This window comes from Scyliorhinus torazame, chromosome 9 (genome assembly GCF_047496885.1).
Source record: "Scyliorhinus torazame isolate Kashiwa2021f chromosome 9, sScyTor2.1, whole genome shotgun sequence".
Lineage (NCBI taxonomy): Eukaryota > Metazoa > Chordata > Chondrichthyes > Carcharhiniformes > Scyliorhinidae > Scyliorhinus > Scyliorhinus torazame.
This window is the reverse complement of record NC_092715.1, coordinates 162,854,286-162,874,379: the sequence shown is the minus strand read 5'-3', so window position 1 is coordinate 162,874,379 and position 20,094 is coordinate 162,854,286. Positions and strand designations below refer to the sequence as shown.

The 20,094-nt window shown below is 46.8% G+C and overlaps 1 long non-coding RNA gene across 1 annotated transcript in view; it reads left to right on the top strand.

Annotated features, from left to right (window-relative positions):
• LOC140430036 (uncharacterized) overlaps positions 1–17,109 on the top strand; it is a 59,055-nt gene extending 41,946 nt beyond the window's left edge. The window contains exons 2-4 of the long non-coding RNA XR_011949290.1: positions 3,905–3,995; positions 16,062–16,186; positions 16,355–17,109. This is a non-coding gene — a long non-coding RNA (uncharacterized lncRNA). The remainder of the gene's footprint in view (positions 1–3,904; positions 3,996–16,061; positions 16,187–16,354) is intronic.
• The last annotated feature ends 2,985 nt before the right edge of the window (positions 17,110–20,094 follow it).

The window sequence follows — 20,094 nt, the reverse complement described above, 5'->3', positions numbered from 1 at the left end:
TCAAAGCCCTCGCCTCCCACCATGCTCCCTGGGGCCCTGCATAATCACGGCCATACCGTCTATCTCTCCATAACTTTGCTGGTGGTCCCAAATGGCTTTTCATGGCAGCCCACCGGTATCCGTTTTATATTAATATATACTTGCATTTCTAGATATGAATGGCCATCAAAGCAAAAAAAACATTAAGTGAGAATTTGACTATACTTGGTGCGATTAGTTTTCTATTTACAGACAATTTAATGAAGCTGCAGATGTTTTTCAAGGTTAAAATTAAGAGTGCACATTAAGAAGTCTGTAATCCATGAAGACATGCTACAATTATTGACTCTCCACCCCATTTATTTATCATGCCACCATTTTGTAAGCCATACTAATAATTTCCTTGTCAGTTTCAATTCCTCCTTTGTATTTTGTCAAAAATTGTATATTTCCACAGTGATATTTACAGGATTCCAAGGCGTTCTTAGAGAAACAAATATTCCACAGGATATTTACATAACGTTACATAACGTTTCAATAAAGGTGTAGTATTAACATTTGTAAAATATCTTTTCAGTCTTGGCAAGAATTGCTGGCACCTTGGTGGAGAGGATTAGGGTCACCTCATTGTATGACTGGGGAGAAAAGACTGTGTACAAGCAGCAACCCTCATTCTGCTTATGTATTTTCAAAACAACTTCCCCATAAGTATGGTGGAGGTGTGGGTTTAAGTAGGGTGCTCTTCAAAGGGGGGGTGCAGATGCAATGGGCCGAATGGCCTCCTGCTATACTGTCGAGTTACTATGATAAATAGGGTATCAATTTGAGATGATCTAAACCAGGGTCAAAGTTAAATAATTTTAAATATATGAAATACATTTCTAATGTTGCTGAACAACTATGTTGTAACAGTAACTAGTCTGCTTTTCATAAAATTTGAGAACCACAATATGCACTTGGTATTGAAGCTCGATATCTTGGATTGGATTGGATTGGATTTGTTTATTGTCACGTGTACCGAGGTACAGTGAAAAGTATTTTTCTGCGAGCAGCTCAACAGATCTTTAAGTACATGAGAAGAAAAGGGAATAAAAGAAAATACATAATAGGGCAACACAACATATACAATGTAACTACAAAAGCACTGGCATCAGATGAAGCATACAGGGTGTGGTGTTAATGAAATCAGTCCATAAGAGGGTCATTTAGGAGTCTGGTGACAGTGGGGAAGAAACTGTTTTTGAGTCTGTTCGTGCGTGTTCTCAGACTTCTGTATCTCCTGCCCAATGGAAGAAGTTGGAAGAGTGAGTAAGCCGGGTGGGAGGGATCTTTGATTATACTGCCCGCTTTCCCCAGGCAGCGGGAGGTGTAGATGGAGTCAATGGATGGGAGGCAGGTTCGTGTGATGGACTGGGCGGTGTTCACGCCTCTCTGAAGTTTCTTGCGGTCCTGGGCCGAGCAGTTGCCATACCAGGCTGTGATGCAGCCTGATAGGATGCTTTCTATGGTGCATCTGTAAAAGTTGGTAAGAGTCAATGTGGACATGCCGAATTTCCTTAGTTTCCTGAGGAAGTATAGGCGCTGTTGTGCTGTCTTGGTGGTAGCGTTGACGTGGGTGGACCAGGACAGATTTTTGGAGATGTGCACCCCTAGGAATTTGAAACTGCTAACCATCTCCACCTCGGCCCCATTGATGCTGACAGGGGTGTGGACAGTATTTTGCTTCCTGAAGTCAATTACCAGCTCATTAGTTTTGCTGGCATTGAGGGAGAGATTGTTGTCGCTACACCACTCCACTAGGTTCTCTATGTCCCTCCTGTATTCGGACTCATCGTTATTCGAGATCCGGCCCACAATGGTCGTATCGTCAGCAAACTTGTAGATGGAGTTGGAACCAAGTTTTGCCACGCAGTCGTGTGTGTACAGGGAGTAGAGTAGGGGGCTAAGTACGCAGCCTTGCGGGGCGCTGGTGTTGAGGACTATTGTGGAGGAGGTGTTGTTGTTCATTCTTACTGATTGTGGTCTGTTGGTCAGAAAATCGAGGATCCAGTTGCAGAGTGGGGAGCCAAGGGCACGATTTAACAGAAAAAAAACAGAGTCCCATTGTGGAAGGTTTAGTGGGGTGTTTCTCAGTGCTTGTAGTGCTGGGAATGACCCCACTATTGAACAGGACTCAGCGGGAAACCCCGCCGAGGCCACACTTGACTTTATTTCTTGCACTGAGGAGCTCCGTTCGCCAGTGCAGGAAGAGATCCAGGTGCCATTTTTAAAAGGTGCCCTGATCTCACAATCCCCCAACATAACTTACCTAACTGCACACTTAAATAGGTAAATTTAGGACCCGCCCATTGTAGGAGGGATCCAGATTATGATGTCTCGCGGGATCCCATTAGAGGCCTCCTGCAAGATTTACCGGCCGCATCGTGTCCCGAGTCGTGTGCGATGCGACTGTTTGATGGCGCTACTAATCTCGGTGCACAGCAATTCTGGACCATTATGAATGTGGATGCATTTCAGGAGAACTTCAAAACTGATAACATGAGCAATAGAATATGCATGCTACACAATTAATAATTTCTGCGAAGCCTGGAACCACTAAAGTTCATGAAATCAGGAAAGTCTTTGCGTTTTAATCTACATTTGGAATATTTTATGGCACATGAACATGAATTTTGATAAATGTTGGGAGTACATCAGAGAATAGAGAATGTTCATTAAATTACATTTCCTGCAAGTGAGGCTGTTGCTTATATTAATATGGATTTTTATGATCTACTACTGGACAACTAAAGGTCTTGCTGGCCTTCATCTTCAAATTGGGTTGCTGAATGAAAAATATTCACCAGACGACCACCAGCATCCATTTCTTTATTGCTGTCCATTGGGAGTCAGGTTTTGCAAATCTACTGTAGTTTTAATCACATGTTCAGCTAGGATGAAAATGGTTTGAACAAGCTATTTCTAAACTTTTTTTAAAATTATCACAAGGAGTGACGATATCAGTATTCTTCTCCTTCCAATTAACAAAAGAACCAAAGGCAACATGAGGTAAAGCCTTTTTGTGCAGTGAATGGTTACAGGCTGGAATATACTGCCTGAATGGGTGGTGGAAGTAGACTCAATCATGGCTTTCAAAATGGAATTGGATAAGTACTAGAAGGGATTCTAGGAAAGCCCAGGGAAGTAGCATTCACTAAGTTCCTCTTACAGAGAGCCAGCCTCCTTCTGTGCTGTAACAATGTTGTGATTCCATGATTCTATTCATCCCCTCAAAGGGAAATGCTGCTTTGAGGGTAGTCAAGAGAAACTTATGAGGAGTTCATGTTATCATAAAAGAACACAGGTTAACTTAGTTTGGTACATTTCTCCATAGGGAGAGAGTAATTCATTCAGTGAACATTGCTTTTCTAAGTGGCCTAGAGCTTTAGTGGGAGGAAACAGAAATTTACGGCAGCAGGACCTACATTTTAAAGGCAACCTCTTGGTCAGAAATCTTGGCAAAAGACAGTTAAATTCTGATTAATGTTGATGTTCTTTAATGTTTAAATGTCTATTTTGTTGAATATAAATGTTTAACTCAAATGCAGATGAATTCATCAGAGGAAACTGAAGGAGCGCTAAATTGGTGAAATCTCCTGATTTCTTGAATGTATGCAATGATATTAATGTAATACTTTAATAAATAAGTATGTTAAGTACTTATTGGGCTTACACATTTGGCTGGTTTAGTTCCTTATTGATCTTAACCTTCCATTGATCCCAGTCGCAGAGCTTGGTATCTGCATGAGTCTGTGTTTGGAGGATGGACTGAAATGAAATCATCCATGGATTCACTTCAGCATGCACGCTCCATTGAGTAGCAATTGCTCTTTGACCATCTCGCAGATCACCCCCACCCCAACTGTTTCCCTTTTCTTTGTTCCAGTTTCAAAAACAATGGAAAACTCGGCCGTGACTGTTCACAGTGAAGTGAGTGAAGAATGGTCTCTTCTGTGGAGCTGTACGGGAGGAGCCCTGTAAGTTAATGTATTTTGTAAAGGAAATTGGGGTGGGGGGGGAAATTATTTTGTTGTAAGAAGTGAAGACAGTTATGAAGTACAGCACTGATTACCCTTAACTGTCGGAGTGCGCGATGTTTTCATTATGATCCTTCACAATGTTAACATTTGTTGCTTCGTCCCACAATTTCACTCAATGATGTCATCAGCACTCACAGTTAAAATTGCTGCAATACACAACTGATGCATTCCCCAACCCTCCGGCCCAATTCTGAAGAAGCAAAAGACAGATGCATGCTTTAGTCTTTCTGACTGAATTAAAAACTCCAGACTGGGGCTTAGTGACATTATAGGGTAAAATTTATAAATATTCTTGCCCAACACAAGGAGTTATCTGATGGGAACACATATCATGAGTTCAAGTGCAAAAAGTTAACTGGCCCTGTCAAGTCTTTTGACCTGAATTCCTGGATTCCGAAATATGCTTCCAGCAAGTGATGCTCCAAGTCAGAAACATATAGATCTGGAAAATGTCTCCACACATGTAACTTGAAAGTGCTTGCAGCACTTTTTAGATGTTTTGACATTATAGGTGCAAGTATTACAATATTAATAAATATGTTTTGATAAATAGTTTTAACAACAGCATGGTTTAAAGACTGTGGACAGGATTTACAGGCCTCATTGGGTCCTGCTTGGTAACCTGACAAGGCCATTGAATCTCTTGAGAGGGCTCTCACGTGTTTCAGAATGCTTGAAATGTCTCGTGGGATTCGACTGAACCTCTCGAGACGACAGCAACTGGATATCGTCACACTGGGTGAGATCTAGATCAGCATATTTAAATGAGCAATTCAGCCCATTGAAATATGTCTGCGCCATATTCTCCCAGGGCCTTGACCGGGCACTGTTTATTGTGGACCAGTCATTTGTTTTTAAATTTAGAGTACCCAATTCATTTTTTTTCCAATTAAGGGGCAATTTAGCTTGGCCAATCCCATGCACATCTTTGGGTTGTGGGGGCGAAACCTACACAAACACGGGAAGAATGTGCAATCTCCACACGGACAGTGTTCCAGAGCCGGGATCGAACCTGGGACCTCGGAGCCGTGAGGCAGCTGTGCTAACCACTGCGCCACCATGCTGCCTAAATGTGGACCAGTCATAACGGCACCTGAGAAGGTCCGAGGCCATTGGAGACCCTCAGGTGATTGGGGGCAAGGCAGGGGGGGTATCTTGGCCCTTTGCTAGTACCTGGGAACTTTGGCACTATCAGCCTGACACCTTGGCACTACCACACAGTCACCCTGGCACTGCCAAGGTGCCCAGGTGGCACTGCTAGGCTGCCAAGGGCACTGCCAGACTGGTAGTGCCAAGGTGCCCGGTTGCCAGTGCCAGGGATCGGGCCCGGGGTGTCGTGCCCTTACAAGGTGGGGTGAGGGGAGGCTCAAGAATCCCGGAAGAGATAAGTTGGATACAGTCGGGAGGGAGGGGGGGGGGGGGGTGGGGGGGCGGTCTGGAGGCCGCGGTGGGGTCACTGAGGGGGGCAAAAGATTGAGTCTGCCTTTAACAATGGCACCCCGACATACGAGTACTCAGCCTGCACTGGCAAGCTGAACTCGTCAGTGCAGGAAATTATGTAAGTGCGGCTTCAACAGGACGGTCCTCGCCGAGGCCAAAACAAAATGGCAAAGTGCAGTCGACTAGTGGGGCAGCCGCCAAGCAACACCCCCGCTAAACGTGCCCAAATGTGGATTTTTTTTTTCTAGTTGAATTGCATCAATTGTAATGTTTGATGACTGTATGCCGACTATTTGCAGATAGTTCATTATGTATTATTAGTTTCCTCATCCTTTTTGTTTTGACCTAAGGTACCATGGGTGCGATTTTCTCAGCCCGGGGCTGGCCGGAGAATCCCCGCGACCGGGCCACGCCGCCCCGACACCGGCATGCGATTCTCTGCCAGCGTGTTTGGCGCGGCGCCGGTCGCAGGCCTCTCTATGCGGCCAGCCCGCCATTCTCGGGCCGGGAAGGGCCGAGCGGCCGTTGTGGAAATGCTGAGTCCCGCCGGCGCCGTTCTAACCTGCTCTCAGCCGGCGGGAACTCAGTGTGGAAGGGTCGGGTGGCGGCCTGTGGGGGGGAGGGGGGCGCCTACACTGGGGGGCCTCCGATGCGGCCTGGCCCACGATCGGGGCCCACCGATCGGCGGGCCGGCCTCTCTGGCTGGGGGCCTCCTATTCTACGTGCCGGCTCCTGTAGTCCTGAGCTATGTTGCATCGGGGCCGGTGCGTTGAAGCAGGCCACTGCGCGTGCGCAGATCCCGCGGTGCCCAGTTCGCGCCGGGATCGGCAGCTGGAGCGGCGCGAACCGCTCCAGCACCGTGCTGGCCCCCTGTAGTGGCCAGAATTACTCCTGGCAGCGGCCCGTTCACGCCGTCGTGGACACTCTGCCACGGGATGAGAGAATTCCGCCCCATATGTAAGCTTTTGACGTGTTATAAAATCAAACCTACATCTTTGTGCACTTTGTTCACTTGCCAACAGCCATTTGACTCCCAAAGGAGAGGTTGAGTTTCCCAGCAGCCATCATTCAAAAAATGGCAGGATGTTATTTGACTGTCAGCAATGACAAACATTTGCTGCATTGATTTCTGCAAGGATTCAAATAATTCCCCGAAAGGTACATTTCAGAACAATACTTTAAACAGCGGTGCTTTTTGTGCTCTGATTATTCCTCCTCCATTACAGCTATACTTGTTCTCAATGTTGAAAGCACTTTCATGTGTGAACATGCACTGTATCAACTTACTGATTATGCAGGCCTGCTATCATTTTCAACTCAGCTTGAAAAATAAGGATGGTTGCCATAAAATGACACATACCTATTAGAATGTCAAAACTGAACAATGCTTGCTTTGTGTGTTGAGATCTTATTACAATATCGACAATTATATTTAAATGTAACTTGTTCATCATCCAAACCCAATGCACCAGAAGAATATGATCAGCAAATAGGGGGAGAACACATGCCACAATCCCTTTTAAATAAGACATTAATCCCACCAGCAACTGATTTGGATCTGATTAACTCAAAAATGATGAAAATACAAAATTGTTATAATGTAAGATTTGTTCAAAGTACAAAAATCTTTCAGATGGGTAAATATTTCCAGGAGGCTTAAACAAAAGACCTTTAAACCTAATAAAAACTAGAAAATGCTGGAAAAACTCAGCAGATCTTGCAGCAGTTGTGGAGGGCGAAAATAAAGTTAACGTTTCAAGTCCATATGGCTCTTCTTCAGAGCTAAAGGGATAAAAGTGTTGGATGATGTACTGTGTAAGAGGAGCCGGAGCATCTGAAGCAGGGCGAAAAGTCAGTGATTGGTGGGAGCTGGGAGAGGTTGTAACAGAAATGTGTAGCTCACAACACAGAGAAAGCATTAAATGCAGGAGAAGGTTCTAGTTGTTGCATAAAGGTGAGGGCCTGGATTCGCCGAGCGCGCGCCGGGTCGGAGAATCAGCGGTCACGCCGGAAATTCCTGCCACGCCGCTCCGACACCGGGACGCGATTCTCCGGAGAATTGGCGGCAGCCGCGCGTGAGCGGTCGACGCGGCGCAAATCGGGGATCGGCAAGTCGGCTCCCGCGGCGATTCTCTGTGATCGACCGGCCAAGTTCCCGCCGAGTTCCGCCGGCGTGGTTCCAACCTGGTACCACCCGGCGGGAGCTCGGACCCACGGCCGCGGTGGCCGCCCTGGTAGGGGGGTCGGGAGGTTAGACTCCGGAGGGGGCCCGCGATCGGGGGCTATTGATTGGCGGGTGCGTGCGATCTGGAGGGGGCCTACCTCCTTCCGTGTGGGCCCGCTGTATGGGTCCGCCATGTTGCACAGCCGGCGCGGAAACGGCCACCACACGCATGTGCGGACCCGCGCCGGCAGTGCAGGGCCGCATATCAGCGCCAGAGCAGCACGCAGCACTCCGGCGCCATGCTGCCCCCCCTGTGGCCCACTGAATCGCTGGGCCAAGAGGCCCGTTGGCGCCGGCGAGAAACACTCCGGTGTTGACGCCGAAGAATCCAGAGATTTTGGAGAATCCCGGCCGAGGTATCGATGGAAGAATCAAGGTCAACGCTCAGTGAAAGGAAAACTAAAGAACAGGTGACAGATGGCCCGGTGGGGGAAAGAGAGTGAGAGGGTTTTGCATTGGGACGAAAAATGTTTTGGATACAGAATAAAAAAGATCAAGATGGAGGAGAAAGGTCAGAGTGCAAAGTTGTTGAACCCAATGTTGAACCCTGAGGGCTGCATTGGCCCTAATCAGAATATGAAGTGCTGCTTTTACAGTTTGTGTTGCACTTCACTGGAGCAATGCAGCAGGCCAAGGACAGACATGTGAACAGATTATACTGAGTTGGAAAGAGCGGGAAACATGGCATACGTAATCAAATAGGATGCAAAATCCTGATTTCCCAATGGCACATTGCGATGTGGAGATAAAGTGCCAAACCTAATGGTAACCTGTGGAGGTTTCAAACTTGTGATTTATTTCAATTCCATGAATACTCAGTAGCGGAAAACTATTTTTTAATGACATCCTGGGCTGGATTCTCTGTTTTCGGGACTATGTCCCTACGCTGTCGTGAAAACTGTGGTCTTTTACGCCAGGAAAACAGGCATCAAAAGGCCACAGATTCACAGCCCTGCAGAGGGCTAGCAGTCAGCTGTCGTGTAGCTCACAGCTCCGGCTGCCGATACACCCCCCCCCCCCACCCCGTACATCCAGGTCAGAAGGCACACATGCGCATGGGGGCGGCCTCCAGGTATCACGGATGGTGGGACCATGAGTGGTCCATGCCGTCGGGAATTCGGCCGGTCAGGGATGGAGAATAGCGGGGCAGGCCTCAGGCAATGGCCTCCGAACCCCCTGGCACCCACCAGCACAACCCCTTCCAAGTGTGATGCCCATACATTCCACCTGCTATAGACCCCCCCTGACCCATTAAGCATATGGTTCACACAGCCCTCTCTTTGTTTCAGCAGGAGAAGATAGCCCATAATAAGTGGGAAAGATCCAAGACAGGAGGCGGGATGCCAGAGATCCGAGTCCTCACCATCTATGAGGAACCAGCCCTGGATATCATGAGATTGTCCAAGGAGAGAGCAGTCACCAAAAGCGAGGTTGACCTGCAGCACAGACATGTGGATCCACTGTCTCTCCACCCAGGTGACCTGTCTCAAGTGAGTTGTTCATTATAGACAAAATGATCCTTCCCTCTCACTGACCATATGTCCATTCTCTCGCAGGACCTCCATCTGATGAGGCCGGACCATCCGGAGTCGTTTCCCCCTCTGGCCACCAAGCGACTACCTCAGAGGAGAGCTCCGAGGAGACCACCATCGAGGCATTACAACTATCACCCCCACCTTCCACCAGTGCAGAGACATACACCCTGTTGGGCGGCATTAGTGGGCAGGCTTCTGGCGCACAATTTGGTGAGCACGACACAGTTGCTGATAATAATCTAATAATCTTTATTAGTGTCACCAGTAGGCTTACATTAACACTGCAATAAAGTTACTGTGAAAATCCCCTAGTCGCCACAGTCAGGGGCTCATTCGGGTACACTGAGGGAGAATTCAGAACGTCCAATTCGCTGGAATGTCCAATTCACCTAACAAGCAAGTCTTTCAGGACTTGTGGAGGAAACCGGAGAACCCGGAGGAAACCCACGCAGCCACGGGGAGAATGTCCAGACTCCGCACAGTCAGTGACCCAGCGGGTAATCGAACACGGGCCCCTGGTGCTGTGAAGCAATAGTGCTAAACACTGTGCTACCGTGCCGCCCATGCACATCAGGTGGAGGCTCGAACATTCAAGGGAGGCAGCAGTCAGAATCTGCTGGATCCCAGGACTCAGCTGGGTCCCAATCAGATACCAAGCCTCTGGACAAGGTTCGCCCAGAGCTGGTGCACATGATAGGACACAGCCAGGACATTCAGGAGGGGGTATCAGCGACATTCCAATGACCGAAAAGCCAACTGGAGTCCCAAAGGCTTCATGCGCAGGATATGGTGCCAACAATGTGTGGTATTGAGGTCAATACCACTTGGGTGGCGACTGCAGTGGAAAACCTGGAGCACGACATCTGCATCTTGAATGGTGATGCCCAAGGCATGGGTCAGTCTGTAAAGACCATGGCTGAAGGCCTCAACATCATGTCCCAGTCGATGAGGGGCAGTCCTAGATGCAGGTGGGCATTGCCGAGACACTCTAAAGCATTGCCCAATCACTGAGCAGCATGGCTGAGGGTGTTGACACCATGGTGCAGACAATAGGGAACCTCCAGGACTGCAGATCCGGATGTCTCAGAGGCTTCTGCAGCTCATTCTAGCTGCCGCTCCATCCCCTGGAGTCACAAAGGGCCCTATAGGCACCATCAGGGAGGAGGAACACTGGAGACCAACCCCGGCCTGCCACCAAGGAGAAGGGGGCGGTCTCCAGATCTTCCAAATCCCCCCCTCCCCGACACCGGAGATCTCAAGGGCAGCAGGCAGAACAGGGTGGCATGACGATGCCTGTGAAACCGATAAGTCGGCCGGGGCCCATCAGCCCCAGGCCCTCGAGAGGACGTTTGCCAAAAGCATCAAAGGTCAGAGGGCACGGAAAGCAGCAGGCTGCCTCCGCCTCTGATGTGTATCCTGGGAACACACCGAGACGTAGCAGTAGACCACAAAAGGTCAAGAAGAGTGAGGAGCACTGAGTGGGCACTGGATTTGGGGGGGGGGGGGGGGGGGGGGGGGGGGGGGGGCCATACCTGTAGTTAGGGGGAATGGAATTGTAAAATGCTCGCCCAGCCTGGACCACCCGCACAAAATACCCCAGCCCCAAATGAGGTCTGTGTCAGCCGCCCCATGAAACATGGCCAACCTACACTGCGGACCGGCACCAAGAAGGTAGGCCCCCTCCAGATCGCTTGCGCCCAGGGATCGGTAGACCCCGTGCAATAGCCTGGCCGTCTTGGAGGCCCTCCCCGGTGAATGATCCCCCCCCGCCCCCCACCAGGGCGGCCTCGGACTGAGTCCGCAGCCGGCACACCGATTGCCCGCCGGGTGGAACCATGAGAGAACGACGCCGGCGGGAACTCGGCCAGCTGCAATTGGAGAATCAACGCGGGGCCCTCTTTCAATGGCCCCCAACCGGCGCCGCGTCGACCACGCGTACCCAATTGCCGGCGCTTCTCCGGGGACCGGAGGATCACGGGAGTGGCGTTGGACCCGATCTCGGGTTTGACGCCCATTCTCCGCCCCCGCGCCAAGCGCGACTTCGGTGCGGAGGCGCGGAAAGTCCCGCCCCTTATATCTCATGTTTAACAAACAAATATAAATCCCTTAAATGACCTTTGTTTTCCTAACAATGACCAAGCCATATTTTTGCGAAGGATGATAGAAGGAAGAACGCTGCCCAGGAAACCGCTCTTTTATTGTGCTTAGAGACAATAATGGTGTTTGGAATAAATAGATCTAGCAGGCGTTGTCGAGCAACTGGAGGCTCTGAAACGATAAAAAAAGATTTTAGGTTTTAGTTTTAGCTGAACTGATGAACAGATTTTTAATCAGTAAGGGAATTAAATGTTATGGGGATAAGGTGGGAAAGTGGAGTTAAGGACTATATCAAATTAGCCATGATCTAATTGATTGGGAGAGCAGTCTTGATGGGACAACCGGTCCACCTCTGCTCCTACGTCTTATGATCTTGTGGCCAGTTGAAGTCATGACCTTGGGGAGCGAATATCTCTCAACTCTGCCAGATGAAAGACTGGACAGGACGGAGTTGCAAAGAGGACGGCTTCCAAAAGTACTAGTACAGTCCAGGTGACCATGGAATTGGGACAGAAAGAATGTTTAAGATGACTGGAGTTAATTGAACACAGACCAAGCTATTGCTCATAAAAATCCAAGGAAGAGTAAACAAAGTGTTCTGAGTTAAAGAGAAAATTTCAGTAACCAGATTTAAAGGCAGCCTTCTAAGATAAATTAACATCTGATGTCATCTTAATATAGTCTGGGAATTGAGAGTTAAAGCAATTGTGAGCATTTACACAGCAGTCAAAACAAAGAAATCCTACAGGTGGTGTAAAATCCTGGACTGGATTCACTGTTACAAGTGGAGTGGATGTGGAGATGCTGACATTGGACTGAGGTGGGCACAGTAAGAAGTCTTACAGCACTAGGTTAAAGTCCAACAGGTTTGTTTCGAATCACTAGCTTTTGGAGCGCAGCTCCTTCATTAGGTGAGCCAAGTGGAGTGGAAGTTTTGTTTAAAAATGTCATTTGGAAAATCTGGACTGGACTTTAGAATGCAAATTGTTAAGCAAAAACATAATTCTGAGAGAAGATTTTAAAGCGTGTTTTTGGGAGTGGAGTTTGGAAACTCTCACATGACAATCATATGGGGGATTCTGAGAAGTCATCCACAAACATTCACTTGGGGTTCAGAGTGGAGAGTATATTTGCCCACAGTCATCTTGTGTGCTTAAAAGGTACTTTGTTTTAATGAGACCGTTGTAGATTAAGTGTACTTTGTAATCCATGTTAATCCTAAAACCTGTGTGTAATTGTTAAGATAAATGAGGAGTAAAGGCATATTGTATCACAATCCAATTTTTTGTGATTAATACGTTTATTTTCTTTTTGCTATTAATTAGCGGCCTTGGGGCGGCACGGTGGTGCAGTGGTTAGCACTGCTTCCTACAGCGCTGAGGACCCAGGTTCGATCCCAGCCCTAGTCACTGTCTGTGTGGAGTTTGCACATTCTCCTCGTGTCTGCGTGGGTTTCACCCCCACAACCCAAAGATGCTCATGGTAGGTGGATTGACCACGCTAAATTGCCTCTTAAATGGAAAATAAGAGGGGCAGCATGGTAGCATTGTGGATAGCACAATTTCTTCACAGCTCCAGGGTCCCAGGTTCGATTCCGGCTTGGGTCACTGTCTGTGCGGAGTCTGCACATCCTCCCGGTGTGTGCGTGGGTTTCCTCTGGGTGCTCCGGTTTCCTCCCACAGTACAAAGATGTGCAGGTTAGGTGGATTGACCATGATAAATTGCCCTTAGTGTCCAAAATTGCCCTTAGTGTTGGGTGGGGTTACTGGGTTATGGTGATAGGGTGGAGATGTTGAACTTGGGTAGGGTGCTCTTTCCAGGAGCCGGTGCAGACTCGATGGGCCGAATGACCTCCTTCTGCACTGTAAATTCTATGATAATCTATGAAACAAGTAAATAAATACTTGGGTACTCTAAATTAATTTTTTTTTAAATTAGCAGCCTAATGACTCTGTTCCTCCACATTTTATAAGGAAAAGTAAAAGTTACAGGGCTGGATTCTCCGCTCTCGGGATTCTCTGTTTTGCCGGAAGCCCGGGGATTTCCCGATAGCGTGGGGCTACCCACAGTGGGAAACCCCATTGGCTGGCTGCCGAGACAGAGAATCCCGGAGGCCTGCTGGTGCGGCGGGACGGAGAATCCCGCCCACGGTCTTTTGAGCTAGGGTTCCATTCTGGGATCTTCCATTCCAGTTATAACATCAACTGGAATTGTAACAGTCAGCCATGTTATTGTTGCTTCATGGAAACTTTGTGCACTAAATGGCTGCCCAGACCCTTGCGCTTCAAAGTTGTGAAGCACAGTACGATAACTCTGAGAGTTGTCACAAGGTGCAGTGTAAATGTAAGTTGCTCCTTCCTATCACAGCGCAAGGGACCCTGGTTTGATTCTGCCTTTGGTTGACTGTGCGGAGTTTGCACATTCTCTGTGTCTGCGTGGGTTTCTTCCGGGTGCTCTGCTTTCTTCCCACAGTCCAACGATGTGCAGGTTAGGTGGGGTTACAGGGATAGGGTGGGGAAGTGGAACTAGGTGGGGTGTTCTGTTGGAGAGTCTGTGCAGACTCGATAGGCTGAATGGCCTCCTTTTGCACTGCAGGAATTCTATGGATTCTATAATCACAACTAACACACCTTATCCTATTGTAAGAGCAGAAACCCAAGTTATTGTTTGTTCTCCAAGCCCAGAGGCACTAAGACTAATTGTAGTATCACTCCATACGTAATTGGGACCTCTGTCAAATCTCCACCAAAGTTAGGAAAAGCCCTGAGGAAATTTTCAACAAAGTATTATTCAGCTGAATTTAAACCAGTTCGCACTGGCATCATTAAATGTGAATATACTGTACTGAGTAACCACATCTATTCCAATCTTGCCCACTCTTTATTCATCAGGATAAGCTGAGTTGTTAGCCTGGCTGATAGAGTGCTGCTCCATCTCCAATAGAGCAACAGTCCAGCAAAACATTACAGAAACAAATAACATCTTAATGTGATTTGGAAATCAATCTATTTACTATATTGAGTGGAATCCTCACCCTTGGCCAGTAGAAACATGCCAGTAGATTTAATTGTGTCAACCAAGCCTCACATGGCAGGCGCTCCAATTTCTTCTGAAAGGTCAGAGCACTCCTCCACTTTTGCAACCATGTGCACATTATGTCAAAACATAATGCATTTATGTACGTCTCCATGAGTAGTTCTGCTGCAGGTTTCAGAAGAAATTTGACCACCATTCACTCCCAATTGTGAAAACCAAAGGCCATGTTGTTTAATGCATTTTCATCACACAATAGGTCACATTATAAAAGGCCTTACACAATCCAACTGATGTAATCTTCAAGTGCTGGAGAACTTATAGGTGCGAGAGAATTATAGAATAAAATTTAAGGCATAACAAATATTTATTTTGTTCAAAGACTTCTAAAATGTTTTCATTTTTAAAGAAATTTATGAAGTTAACTGTATGATTTTAATTTTATTGCAGAAGTTATTGAAAATAAATCCACTTTTCACTAATATTATTGCAAATGAGTGGGAGAATATAGTTCTGCAAATGCAGCTCTGCCATTAAGTACAGCATGGAGCATCTTGTCTGCTCTGTACACAGTTGCCACTACCAGAATGGAAAATATTGGGCAGAATTTAGTTGCCCTGAGCCGGGTTATGGTGGTGGACCCAGTAGTGGGCGGCACTTCCATTCACAATGGGAACAGCTGGTCGACCATGATTACGTTGCAGTTAACCAATAAACGCAGCTAATTATGCACCACCAGTTGACGGGATCAGGGGTCCTGATGTCAATTTTAAGCAGCACACAGACATGCCTGCAGTAAGTAGGCAACAGCATCAGTGTTGCAGGGGCTGATAGAAATCCACCTCAACACTGTGACCTCCAGAATCAGACTTGCTTGTTGTAATCTGTGCTCAGCCTCGAGAAGGGAGCATCCATCTGACAAATGGATCAGATCCAAGGATGGGCCCAGGGTTCAGCTTTGCCTCCCTGCAGGTGAACCAGATTGCCCAGGAAAGGCAAGAGGTGCTTTTCCCCACCAATGGCCTCACAAAACTCTCCCACCTGACCATGGAATCCTGAACGGAGATCCCAGCAGATGTTAGGCTCCTCAGGCCAGGGTGAGCATGATGCTGTTATTAGAATAATGTGGCACCCATGAGGGCAACAAGGAATTAGTCTCAATGAAGGGAGGGGTCAGGCAGTTGGATGGAAGAAGTATAAGACCCAGCAGCAGATGCATCATGAGGCTTGGACGCATGTGGGAGAGATGTTGCAGGTCCATGCTCCCACCACTGTAGAAGTCGCATGAGTAGAAGTGTGGATGAGTTACCTGGGAGGCCCCATTATCTGTCAGAATATTGCATTCTGATAAGGGGGTTAGTTGTCCAAGGCGCCAAGACTCATTCTCCTCTTCTGCTTAAAGGGGAAAATGGCAAGAATACCAGAGAGCATGGAAAGATGGGTGGAGGGGTGTCCAACATTAGGATGCTCATACTGGCAGAGGAGGAGGCGGTGAAACTGGCCAGAGAGCAGAGTGGCCAGGTAAGCACTGATGGCGAAGCTGGAGTGTAGAGAGTGAGGAGGCCTGAACCTTGGTGTTGACGACTGGGTAGTCAGGAGATGCACATCAAAGACTGATGGGAAGAAGGATTGTGAATGACATGAACCTAATTATTTGTATTCTCTGCATTCCAGAAGTCGATCTGCTCTATCATCCAGGACCCTGATGTCCACCTTTGAGGATGAGGGTATCAAAACCTCAGAGAGTTTCTTGTCACCTCATAGGAATGCAATCATATTTAGAATTGGGTCATAATCTGGTAAGTACATCATAGACATGCAGGAGCAACTGATGCAGGCCGTTCAGCCCTTGTGCCAACTTGGAACATGCATAGAATTGTTCACCTTGATCATACGAGGTTAACGATCAAATATACCAGTGCAACCAGAGGCATATACGAACAACTAAATAAGCTGTTCCTTCACAGAGGCAGCCAATCAGGAAGATGGGATTTCACCAGGAGCACAGAGTACAGCATGACCATCACTTCCCAACAACAGAAATGGAACAACAACAACAGTTACCATGGCTACAGCAAGTGCCTACGGGAACGACACTCCCCAGAGAAGGAACATCAATCAGATGAACAGCCAATGACAATGCGCACACATATCTGTATGATTTAATGGCCATATATGCAATGCAGTTTCAGAGACTGAGAATTAGAAGAAGTTTATTAATGCATGAGAACAATTGTGATGTAGTGGGTAACTTGGGTAACTTACAGTTACACATGATCATGCATGTCAAGTTGTCCGTTGTTCATTATGGAAAAGGAGAAATGTTTGGATTTTGAAATGCAATCATTGCCAAATGTCCTACCTGGCTTTCCATAGTCATGTGACCTCTGCCATGAAGGAATGTTTGGGGGGAAGCCATCATACAGTCAGTTCAATACAGACGCTACATTGGAAAGACTAGTCTTTGAGCAATACATTCGGCAGTCTGCATCCACCTCAATTTTGGATGTCACCACATTGTAGTGATCATAAATGTAAAAAAAAGATTATGTTCATCCACCAGGGTGGCCTGGGTGTTCAATCATTAGATTATGGAACGTGTTAACATTCAATTAAATACTTTTGTTTACTTTATTCATGTGTGGTGGGTGATCTTTATTGTAGTTGTCATGCGAGAGTACCTTTAAGATGTTTAAGCAATGTACCTTTAAGAAAACAGTGATGTCATAGAGTGGGTGGAGCTCAGCTCAGTTCAGCCATTTTGCAGTTTTAGTTTCAGTTTAAAAACAGCTTGTGTGTGTGTCTGTGTTTGCAGTGAGCAGGATCTCTGCCATGAAAGACTATCTCTGGATCATTTGGGTGATTTAAACTTATAATAGTGAAGCCTTTAACCTGATGTGATACTGTTTAAAGGTGTTAAGTATCTTGGAAGTTTGAAGGAACATTTTAAGGAATTATTTACTGTTGCAATATTTTCTGAATTATCTTTGAAGTAAGGGGTGTTAAGAGATCCAATGTTTATTTAAGATGTTAAGTTGAGTTCATGGAATAAACAGTGTTTTGTGTTTAAAAACCCACGTGTCCATAATTGTAATCTCACACCTAGGGAAAAAGCCATGTGCTAGGAAAAGCAACAAATCCATTAAAGGGAGAGGTTGGTTGAACTCCATGATATATTTTGGGGTTCTGAAACGCCTCGCCCATAACATAGTGATCTGGTTAACAGTGTGATCGCTTGCAGAATAAGTAGCAGGCCTATGTGTGTAAAGATGGAATTCTGACACTCTCAGTGACTGGGATGGCAAGGATGGCCTGGATTGTTTGTGTACAGTTGGGAGTTGCCTTCCGATAGAAATGCAGAAGTCCCATTAGGACTTGAGCTGATGGATGGTCAATCTGTTGATAATGAGGGATTCACAGGCCATTATTGCCTTGGCATCTGCTTGTGGAACCCTACTTGGCCTTCCTTCCCAATGACAAGGACCTGACACTGCACTTTGCATCCAAATGAATCATCCCCCTCCCAACCTTGTTTTCTACCCACTTGTCCAGCTTTAAATTTGGCTCATTATTCCTGAAATGTATGGTGTCCTTCAAAATTTGTGGAATTACAGGGTTCAATTCTCCCAGCAAGAATTTGGAAATACAATAAAAACAAAAGAAACTCACCTTTTTCTGATGCTTCAATGGGTAAAAGGATTGTATTCTGCACAGAGCAATATAAACCCAGAAAGACACAGATTCAAAATGTTAACTGATCTGGCTGGTGGTAGGGCATTGTAATTGATCCTCATTGTCTTTGGGAGGGTAAGCAGCAGCCACTTCTGATTGCCACTGAAAAATGAGCGGGATGGGGGGGGTGCCTTATTGACTCTCTTAATCACATTTTGGCTTGATGTTCTAAGTTTCATTTGTCATTTGTTTGTGTTTAAGGCAGGATCACTTTAAGGGACTGTCCCTCAGTTTATTTGATTTAGTTCCCTTCGTTATTTTATTTGCACCAAAATAGTTGGATTTAACAACAGCAAACTGTGCACCGCCCCCCCCCCCCTTCCTGCCAGCCCCCCCCTTCCCGCCAGTCCCCCGTCCATCCATATCTTTTTACTAAAACAGTAAAAAATCTATACAAGGCCAAACGGTACAAACACTCATTTTGTGTTGGAGAAACAGGGTACTCCTCAGTACCAATGTACGGGGAGGGGGGGGTGGATACTCTGATTATTAAAACAGATCACAACACGTTTCTACAAAAACAAATGGTACGAGCACTAAACTTTGCACTAGAGAGACTAGATACCCTCGCCTCTGTACCAACAGAAGGGAAAGGAAGGGGGGGGTGGGGAGGGAGGGAGTCGGAGTGTTGGTGAAGGGGGGCCCAATAGGGCTGCCTGAACAATCTGCAGAGGCAGGAAAACAAAAGAACCTTCAATTATGATATACCAGATTCTGGGAGTTCTCCTGAGGGGGTACCCCGTCCATCCAAGCGCGTGTAAAATAGGACATGGTGATGTCGGGTCAGCGGTATGACATCATTGCACCAGTCTCTAAAATTACGGAAAGGGAGCAGGTGCAGAAATCAGAACCCCCCCTCACCATTTTGAAAAAATCCATTAACAAGCTATTGAGCCTGTTAACAATCCAATTAAGACCATAAGACATAGGAGCGGAAGTAAGGTCATTCGGCCCATCGAGTCCACTCCACCATTCAATCATGGCTGATTTCAACTCCATTTACCCGCTCTCTCTCCATTGCCCTTAATTCCTCGAGAAATCAAGAATTTATCAACTTCTGTCTTAAAGACACTCAACGTCTCGGCCTCCACCGCCCTCTGTGGCAATGAATTCCACAGACCCACCACTCACTGGCTGAAGAAATTTCTCCTCATCTCTGTTCTAAAGTGACTCCCTTTTATTCTAAGGCTGTGCCCCCGCGTCCTAGTCTCCCCTGCTAATGAAAACAACTTCCCTACGTCCACCCTATCTAAGCCATTCATTATCTTGTGAGTTTCTATTAGATCTCCCCTCAACCTCCTAAACTCCAATGAATATAATCCCAGGATCCTCAGACGTTCATCGTATGTTAGGCCTACCATTCCTGGGACCATCCGTGTGAATCTCCGCTGGACCCGCTCCAGTGCCAGTATGTCCTTCCTGAGGTGTGGGGCCCAAAATTGCTCACAGTATTCTAAATGGGGCCTAACTAATGCTTTATAAAGCTTCAGAAGTACATCCCTGCTTTTATATTCCAAGCCTCTTGAGAGATAAATGACAACATTGCATTTGCTTTCTTAATTACAGACTCAACATGCAAGTTTACCTTTAGAGAATCCTGGACTAGGACTCCCAAGTCCCTTTGCACTTCAGCATTATGAATTTTGTCACCGTTTAGAAAATAGTCCATGCCTTTATTCTTTTTTCCAAAGTGCAAGACCTCGCACTTGCCCACGTTGAATTTCATCAGCCATTTCTTGGACCACTCTCCTAAACTGTCTAAATCTTTCTGCAGCCTCCTCATCTCCTCCATACTACCTGCCCCTCCACCTATCTTTGTATCATCGGCAAACTTAGCCAGAATGCCCCCAGTCCCGTCATCTAGATCGTTAATATAAAGAGAACAGCTGTGGCCCCAACACTGAACCCTGCAGGACACCACTCGTTACCGGTTGCCATTCCGAAAAAGAACCTTTTATCCCAACTCTCTGCCTTC